The following is a 9,169-nucleotide window of genomic DNA, read 5'->3' on the forward strand; positions in this document are numbered from 1 at the left end:
TGAAATCTGCTAAATTTGCCGAATGTGGTCTTGGTTGTCACACATGTAATTTTATATATACAGTTTTCAGCCTTAAAATTACAGTATTAGCTTTAAAAGTTAGTTGCAAAGTTATGCAGACCCAAATGGAAGTGGGTTTGAAATTTTTCCCAGTAGCTTTCATGTACATGGATAGTGGAGGTAGACAGCCTTAAGTGGAATGACTTCCCAGCCTAACCTCTGCATCTTCAAAGGCGGAGGTCTTTGAAGCCCATAAAAGGAAACAGCACATGTGCTGGTAAACTCAGAACAGCCAGAAGCACAGCCCCAGAGGTAAATAACTTTTCAGGATTATTTTTAACTACATTTGGCTACTCTCAGTTCTGAATCCATAACTTTTACTCCACTGTGAAGTGTGATTTATACTATTTCCCTGCAAGATTTCAGTTTGGAATTTAGTGAATAAGTTACAAGCTGTGAAGGGGCACATTTTATTTGCAATTATGCAATTGCACAAATTGCACAATTTTAAAATTTATGTTTATGGGAATAAAAATAAAACAAAAAGCCTTTAGTTTCCTTGCAGTTAAAATTTACTAAAACTGTTTGGCTTTACAATACCCAAAAAAAAAGGTGATGAAAATTTGAAACACACTGTTCTGAAAAAGTAAACAAATATTTCAAGACAGAAATTTAATTATTTTTTAAGAATTATTTTTCTTTAGCTAAACTTCACTTAATATTCCATCATAAACCTTTGGTTTTAATTAAATAAGGTGTTCTCTCTTTTATTGCAGAAGCCAGTCATAAGGAATAAGACATTGAAAAACTTATAAGTGGGGACATATTTAAAAGGTATGAGATTATTAGAACATGATATGCTATGTGAAACAGTTTCAAAAAGAAAACTTATTTCAGTTATTCTAGGGCTTGACAAAGAGCTGGAAAAAAGACCATTATAGACATTGTCTGTGCATTTCCTGTCTAAGAAAACTGAGGGCAGACTGTCTCCAAAATATCTTTTCCTGCTATCACATCTACAGAAAGGAGGGGAATAACTAGAGTTTGAATACTTATTCAAAAGCTGCTTTAATGAAACTTTACAGGGGTAGAATAGAAAGAACATGTGAAATCAGAACATTTTAGCCTGAAATCTTGATAATTCTGTTTGATCTTGAACAATAAACAGAATGGAAAAAATTAGTAGAGGAATGGAGTACTAATGAGAAACAAGGAAATTCACTAATAAGACCAGTTAATAGCACTTCCATTGTGGTCAGATTGACTATACTAAATTGATAGAATTTATCTCTTTGCTATTTCTAAGTTTTAGTCAAACAAAAAGGTGGTCTTTTTTCTTAGCGCATCTGTAACTCAGAAAACCATATGTCTCAAAGCTGGGCTATATAAATCAGGTGTTCAAAGAAATCCAATGTTCATTTAGGTAATGTTAGCTGAAGAGTTGCAATATATTCTTATTATGACTACATTTTATTTCTAAATAAGAAAAATGTAGAAAAAATCACGCATATATAATATTATTTATTCACAAACATTAAACATTTTTGTCATCCTAGTGTAAGCTGAGTACACTCCATGACATATTGTGGAAAAAGAAACTAATAATATGTTATTTCCATGATCCTATACAAAGTGAACTACCAAAACAATTAAAAAACTAAGAAGAATTCAAAGTAGTCAAGCAATTTCTGTTGTAGCAGTACAAAGACATTAATATAATGCAGATGTGGATATTTTCAGACACTCTTTATTTGTCTGAAGATCTAATGGTCTTTTCTAGACCTCAAACTACACATGGTGGTAGGATCTTCCATAATTTAGTTGTTGCCCAGTCAGATCCCTACATAAAGCAATGAGAATGTATCCAAATCTCGCAGTTGGTTTATAGGAAATTATTAATGTATTATAGCTATAGTTTACTGAATGCAAAATTCAAGTAACTTATGTGAAACAGTATCCTCAGGGTTTGTGGACAGACCTAATCTGTTTTTATGCTTAAAAAACAATCCTGCTGAGAAAGTCATGTGCTAAATAAGAAAAAGAAGAAGAACACCTGAGGTCTTACTCTTATTTGTCTTAGGAAATAGAAGATGCCATATCCCTTACAGAAAAACACAAAAGCTTTCACTAGCATCATTCTTTTTTCTTAAAGAGCACATTTAGCCTGATATATTTCCCCTAAAAACTGAAGGATAGGAAAAAAAACCCCTATTTTGTTTAAATACACCTGGAACTGCCAAAAGTACTGCAAGACAGAGACAAACAGCTCTATTTAAAAAACTATTTTCAAAACTGCCTTGTTTGCTTTTGTTTCACAGTGGAATTAGCTGATTTCATGAGGTATTCCATACTTTCACATTTCATAGGTATCAAGTATATGATTTTGTTCTTGCCAAGACATTTTATGAAGATGTTTTTGATTTGAAGAAATCATTATAAAACACAAGAGGGAGCAAGTGGAGGGAAAGAGAAGCATCCATCAGGCACACAGAGACTGGTATAACAGAATGGCTGGGATTGGGCATAGGAGAAACATGGATTTCATGTACTAGCCCTGTTCAGGGACATGACCATATTTCCTGTATCCTTGACAGATCCCAGTGCACTGAATTGCAGTATAAATGTGCTGCACGAGGAAGTCTGAAAAAAGCTCTTTAGGATTTTCCAGTCGAAATAAATTTACAAGTGACCATTTCAACAAAATGAAATAAATTTGAATATATTAAAACTATATCTATACGCACAATTCTTCACTGCTAAGACTTTATGAACAGGATACAACTGGAACTGCTTGAAAAAATCCTTATCCAAATCACTAGGAGAAGGAATAATATTTGTGTGTATCACAATGAGAGGTAATGTTGGGATTTTTTTATAAAAACCATTCCAAATAAACATCCCTTCTAAATACAAAATTCATTTGGAATTTGCTAATTACATTTCTGCAATTTGGAATATTGAATTCTAATTTTCAAGGACTTAATAATTTAGACAGAAATAGTAAAATAATTTTTTAAAGAACCCTTTGTCTTGCATGTATTTATAGACATTTTTGTTCTCAGTGATGCATTAATGAAAATTATTACTAAGCCATTAAGAGGTAAAAAGAAAGTTAAGGCCCTTTTGGTTTTTATTCAAAGATTCTAACTTTTCCACAGAAGATAAACTCTCAAATCTGAGGTTGCTGCTGAGTCAGGCCCAAGCACCAAAGAAACATGCCAAATGAAGATTAGCATGGATTAAAAGAATGCAGTGACTTCCCAAATGAGTAGATGATAACACTCAGGCAGATTACCTATTTTTAGAAGTGTTCATTCCATTTCCTGTTTTGGGATTTTTGATCATTAACATTCAGGTTTGAATAATCAAAAGAAGGATTTTGTTTATAGCATAGTAGTCTATTTGAAGTGGGTCTGTGAGGGTTGGTTACATTTTCCCTAACATGGATTGTTAGCCATTGCTCCAAACAAATGTCACTTGTTTTCAAGTTTCAAATATTGGTAGAAATTTCTGTGTCAGTATTTTAAAAAGCTTTTCTTCACTAATATTCATATGAAATCCTTTCAGGCTACTCTGTTTTAGTAGAGTGAAACATTTCAGAAACACCAAAGATAGAAGCAATCAAATGTTCAAACTTTTCTCAAACTAGGTCTCAAGTGTACCTTTTAGTGGACATGCTGGTTGATGTACACACCTTTTCTTATGCTGGAAAATTGATGACAAAAATTGCAATTACTGAAGGCCTCATGGAAATAAAACCTCTCACAATCTACAGCTTCATGTTTCTAGACAAATAACGTTCAGCAAGACATTGTAAAGCTATTTGGTTGATAGTGTTACACAATGATATTAACTGAAGATAAAGCACAGTTTCAAGAGCTCATGAAAGAATAAGTAGTTCTAGTCTCTCTGTTATATACTATCCAGATTTTGGCATTGCTTCTACCTGTCAGTAATCAATCAGTATATCTGTCACAACTTGGCAACAAACTCAGAAAGCTGTGTATTGCTTAACTGCATTTTACATTTCCTGTTGTGAAGACTGTATCTTCTATTTTGGGGATATCTTTCAAACAATTATTAGTTTTTAAATCAAGCCCCTATGAAGACAGGTTTTCTTTAAAAAAGCACAAATTTCAAGCAAAAGTATGAAGATAAATTAACTGCCCTCCGTTTTCAAGTTCTGTACAAAAGTATTGTGGTTACAAGATGAATTAAAATTGTTTAATGGATGCAGGTGGCACATTTTATTTCCATAGAATTGACAAGCACTGATAAAGCAGAATACATGTTTGCATATGGTAAATATTAAGGATGGTGCCATTAAATATTGGGTATGAGTAGACAATATGCAGCCAGATTCTTCAACCTTCTTCATCTCTTAGTGAAGACAATTCTTTCCTTAAATCTCATATATATGAATATTCTTAGAAGGATGTTGAAGTACATTTACAAGAAAAGTCACATTTTATTGCTGTTAATGTTCTTGTGATAGGATCAAAATAATTCCACTAAACTCAGGGGAGATACTTCAATTTAAAGTCGTTGCGGATCTGGTCCTGCTGTTTCAGACTTGAGCGAGCTGTTTGAATTCATCATTCCTAATTGCTTTCAGACCTGTGGAATGCCAGTCTCTCAATGGCCGTGTTATGCTCAGCATAGCTTGCATGAGAATTTTCAGACCTAGAACCTTTGAATCTCTAAGGCTGGGAAAGTTCTTTAATATCATCAATTTCTACCATTAATCCATCACAATTGTGTTTCCTCACTAAACCATACCCCCAAGTGCCACATCTGCATACCTTTTGAACTGTTCCAGGAATGTTGACTCCACCCCTTCCCTGAGTAGCCAGTTCCAACGGTTGACATACCTTTCAGATAAGAAATTTTCCCTAATATTCAATCTAAACCCTCCCTGGAGGAACTTGAGACTGTTTCCTTTCTCCCTCTACTGCTATTGGTTTTGTGGTATCTCTGTATTTATATTTACTATAAATTATTTTATATTTGTTGACCTGTCTAAAATATAAGAATATAAAATAATATAAAGAATAAAGAATATTTAAGAATATACAAGCTGTTGATCCATTTCCTAACTTTCTTTGTGCGGCTGGATGCATAAGAGCATTTGATAACCCCCAGAAGCTTATCATTATTTCTCATTTTAATAACATGTAAATTTGTAGTTGGTGAAACACAGTGCTGGAGAAACACAGGGCTCTGTTTTTTCTGTTTGGATATTCACACTCTGATTAATATTTCTACAGAATCTGTAAAGTTTGTGCAAACTCCGCCTTCATTCTCTCTTTTGCAAAATATCCTAAAAATTTACCCTTTCTGTATCACTTTTCATTCCATTACTAACCTGTTTCAGCTTCGGAGTCCAATAAGAAAATACTTATAATGGTAATATGTTTGCTCTTAAAACAAACCAATTAAGGCTGTTTGTCTGTTTCCTGAGAAAATACTTGAGAGAAAAACATAATTATTACTGTTTTCTTGAAGAAACCACCAGTTACTCAAAATAAATTCAGACTTGCCAAACAATAGAGAATTATTGGCTTGCTTCAGACAGATTCCTTCCTGGTCTCATTTTAATTTAGTATCATTAACCTTAGCTATGCTGACTTGAAGCAGTTTGCATGATTATTAGAAGAAAGTTTGTCTTTAGACATTCCAATGGTGCAGATAGTAGCCATAAAGATAAATGAGACTTTTTGGGAGAAAACTCCATAAAATAACACTTTACTAATGTAAACACTTTACAGATGTAAAATTAGTAAAAATTTAAAAATCTTATTATGTTAAGTACTTAATATGTAACTAACATTTTACTAGTATATTTTACTGATATCCTAAAATATTATCAATACTTTAATAATATCACAGATGGTAAATGCCTCCAGAGTGCAAAGATATCCATTTAAACTTAAATGTTTGTACAAAAAGTATATATGAGTTTGCATGTTGATCTTTAATCTTACTGTATTTTATCTAGGGTTCTGAGAAGTTAGGGAAGGTCCCAATTTGTTCTTCATATTAGCTAAAGCAGCACAGTGAGAACAACCTTTCTTCCATCTGTACATAGACATATCAAGGGCTATTAAACAAAGATACAAACACTGGCTTGAGTTTCTCATCTAAACTTTTGAAGAAACTGTGGTACTGAAGACAAGAACTAGCAGGGAAATCCTCCAGGTGAGGTTGTTTTATTCTTATAATCTTTCATGACTCGCCACTACTAGAATCTGCTCTTTGCCGCTGTAAGCTGCAGAATATTGGGCCTGACCATCATTCTTACGTCATGTTTTCTTATGACTCTTTGTACAGAATATCCAAATTAAAGAAAACCCAACATTTCTAACAATCTTATGCCTGTTTCTCTTTCCCTCTTGGAGACACAGAAACAAAAGCTGAAATTTACAACATTTGTTAGTACTTCAGTGGAGTGTCTATTTTGTCTGCTTCCTAACTTATTAAAAATCAAGAACAGTTAACTTTTTTATGAGCAAACTTTTCTTTCCTAATTGATCTTTCTGAAAGTAGAATACAGTAAAGCTTGGGTCTGCTGGAACTCGGAGAAGAGATGAGCTTCCTTATTTCATTAGGCAAACATGCACACTGTATAATGAGCCATGGATGAGGTTGCAGTGGCAGGAACGTGTTTGGTCACTCCAGCATCTGGGCTGGTGCTGAGAAGTCTGCCTGTTGCTCTCTGTCAGGGGAGATGGCCTGACTCTGTGCAGATGCATAGTGAAGGTAACTCCTCATGCCACTTTCTGTGGGGGAAATAAAATTGTTCATCACCGCCAGGGAATTCATTATGCTTTCCAGGGGAAGACTTCCTGCAATCTCTTCTCCTGTATGACGGGAGAGACCTGATCCACAGAGCAGAGAGCTAGAGAATGCTGGGAGAAAACCACCTGGCTTTTCTTCCTTCTCCTTCTCTTTTCCCTATTTCCAGCAAGTGTTAAAATTGAAATGGTAGTTAGAGGGATGCAGTGATGAGAATAAGGAGGGCATCAAAGTGGCAGCAAGATTTTCAGAAGTAGTTTCCATCCAGGATTGGGATAGGATAGTATTGGGCGAGTGCAGTAACTTAATTTTGCTGGGGGATAAGGGCATGTGCTCTATAAATATGAACAAAGACATATCTGCAACACAAACACCAACTGGGCTGAGAGATAGCAACCATACGTTATGTACCAATGCAACAACATTCTATACATCTCAGCTTATGCTGAGCCATATATTTCTTGCTTTTTCCTTTTTAGCTCAACAAAACCCAACAAAACTTAAAAACCTTCAACATTTAAATTAAAACCAGAGGATTTGGTGGTTTCTACATTAATCTGACCACAGAACATATAAGGAAAATAAAAAGCAAGTAATATCTCCATGAGATGAAATGAAATATCTGATATGCAACTGCTGATGACTAAGTTAAATTTAATGTTACTGCACACCATTTAGCTAGTTCAGTATTTCACTCTCCATGAACAACAGCAATAATTAAGGAAGATTTCTTATGGTATTGTCACTTACACTTAGTTTCTCAATGCCTAAAAGGCTTTGAGCTCACACAGAACACTCAGTAGCTTTCACTCTCCTTCTACTCTCCAAGACAAGTATTCCTAAACTGGCAGTAAAATTTAAAGACAAGATAGATGTATGTAACTCTGAATATATCTCACTAATCTGAGAAACTGAACTCAAAGAGAAAGGAGTTTGAAGAAAGTGCTGGGCCTAAACAACTTGGTTTTGAAAAAAAGGGAAGACTAAGCAACCAAAATGAATTAAGACTAATAGGGAGAAAAAGAAAAAAAAAAGGAAAAAAGCACTCAAAGACCACAATTTTCATCCACACTTTTCTAGAATGGAAATTTGTTTCACTCCAATAGTTTTATTTTTTAAAGCTGCCTTATTAGTTGTTTTTAATATCTAATACCACAAAAAAACTAGAGAGAGACATGCTTTGATTCTGTTCCTTTAAAATTTATGTCCTGGCAAGACTTCCTCCATTTTGTTTTCAAAATTGCCTGTAAGCCAAGATTATCAGTTATTCATGGAGCCTTTCATGCAACACTTGCTGTACCAGTGTCTACATGATCTTGTGGTTCATTTAGTCTGGTCTTGGGCTAATGTCTGCATTGGTGAGTAGTGTCCAGCGAAAGTAAACCTGTAGAGGGAAACAGCTGAAGAAGTGAGATCTACATTATATGCATTTCAGAGGCTGTGTTTCTTTAACTAGTGGGGGTGCCTTGGGCTGGATATATTAGATGTGCTCCATGTGATGCAGTTTACTTTCATCCACATGCTCCTAGAGCCTGCTATTAAAACATAGTAAATAGGAACGATTAGGAGATTTGCCTCAAAAATGCTTTGGATTTGTACTAACCTGTTAATGTAGATATATTAGGAATCTGGAAAAACAGTAAACCTCTGTAAGGGAGTTATGTAACAGTCCTTCTCAAGGGAAGTTTTGGTTGGTTTTATTGGTTTTGTCATGGGCAGGTGGGAGCTTAGCCTTTTAGATCTTGATTAGATATTAGAGTGGTTTGCTAATATATCTTCAAAAATTAGTATTAAAGATTTTATCGAATTCATTATAATTACCACTATGATATTTTTTCACTAAAACTGCATTGCTGATTCCGAGTAGAAAACAAGATCACATGCAGCTTTCATCCTGAAGGGTTTCCACTTCCCTTTTTTGCAGAATAAATATTCTATTCATCCCTTGCTTATGCTTTCTTCCTCTTTCCATTTTTGATATTTTCATTGGCAGTATTTGATTCTTGCATGGTATTCTAAAATAGAGAACATTTCTCCAAATTTAGCTTAGTAAGACATTTTTTTCCCTCTCTCTCACATTCCCTCCTTTTCTTAGTCTGACTACCATGATTGTTCAAAGCTTCCCAGCTGCTAGTCCTTCTAGAAGTGACAAAAGTGACAATGATAAAGACTGTTTTCACATCTTTTTTCCAGACCCCATGTTTAACTTGAGCAAAACCATGATAAGCACAACAGTAAGCTTCGAGTGTGTGCAATAATTGAGTAACAATAATTTTTTCCTCAGAGAGAAGCAATCTCAAATTACAAGGGACAAAACGAAACAAAACATACCAAACTAAACAATAGCATTATGTGTAGTTTTTTCTCATTATAA

Source organism: Zonotrichia leucophrys, chromosome 4, assembly GCF_028769735.1.
Source record: "Zonotrichia leucophrys gambelii isolate GWCS_2022_RI chromosome 4, RI_Zleu_2.0, whole genome shotgun sequence".
In the NCBI taxonomy this organism is placed as follows: Eukaryota; Metazoa; Chordata; class Aves; order Passeriformes; family Passerellidae; genus Zonotrichia; species Zonotrichia leucophrys.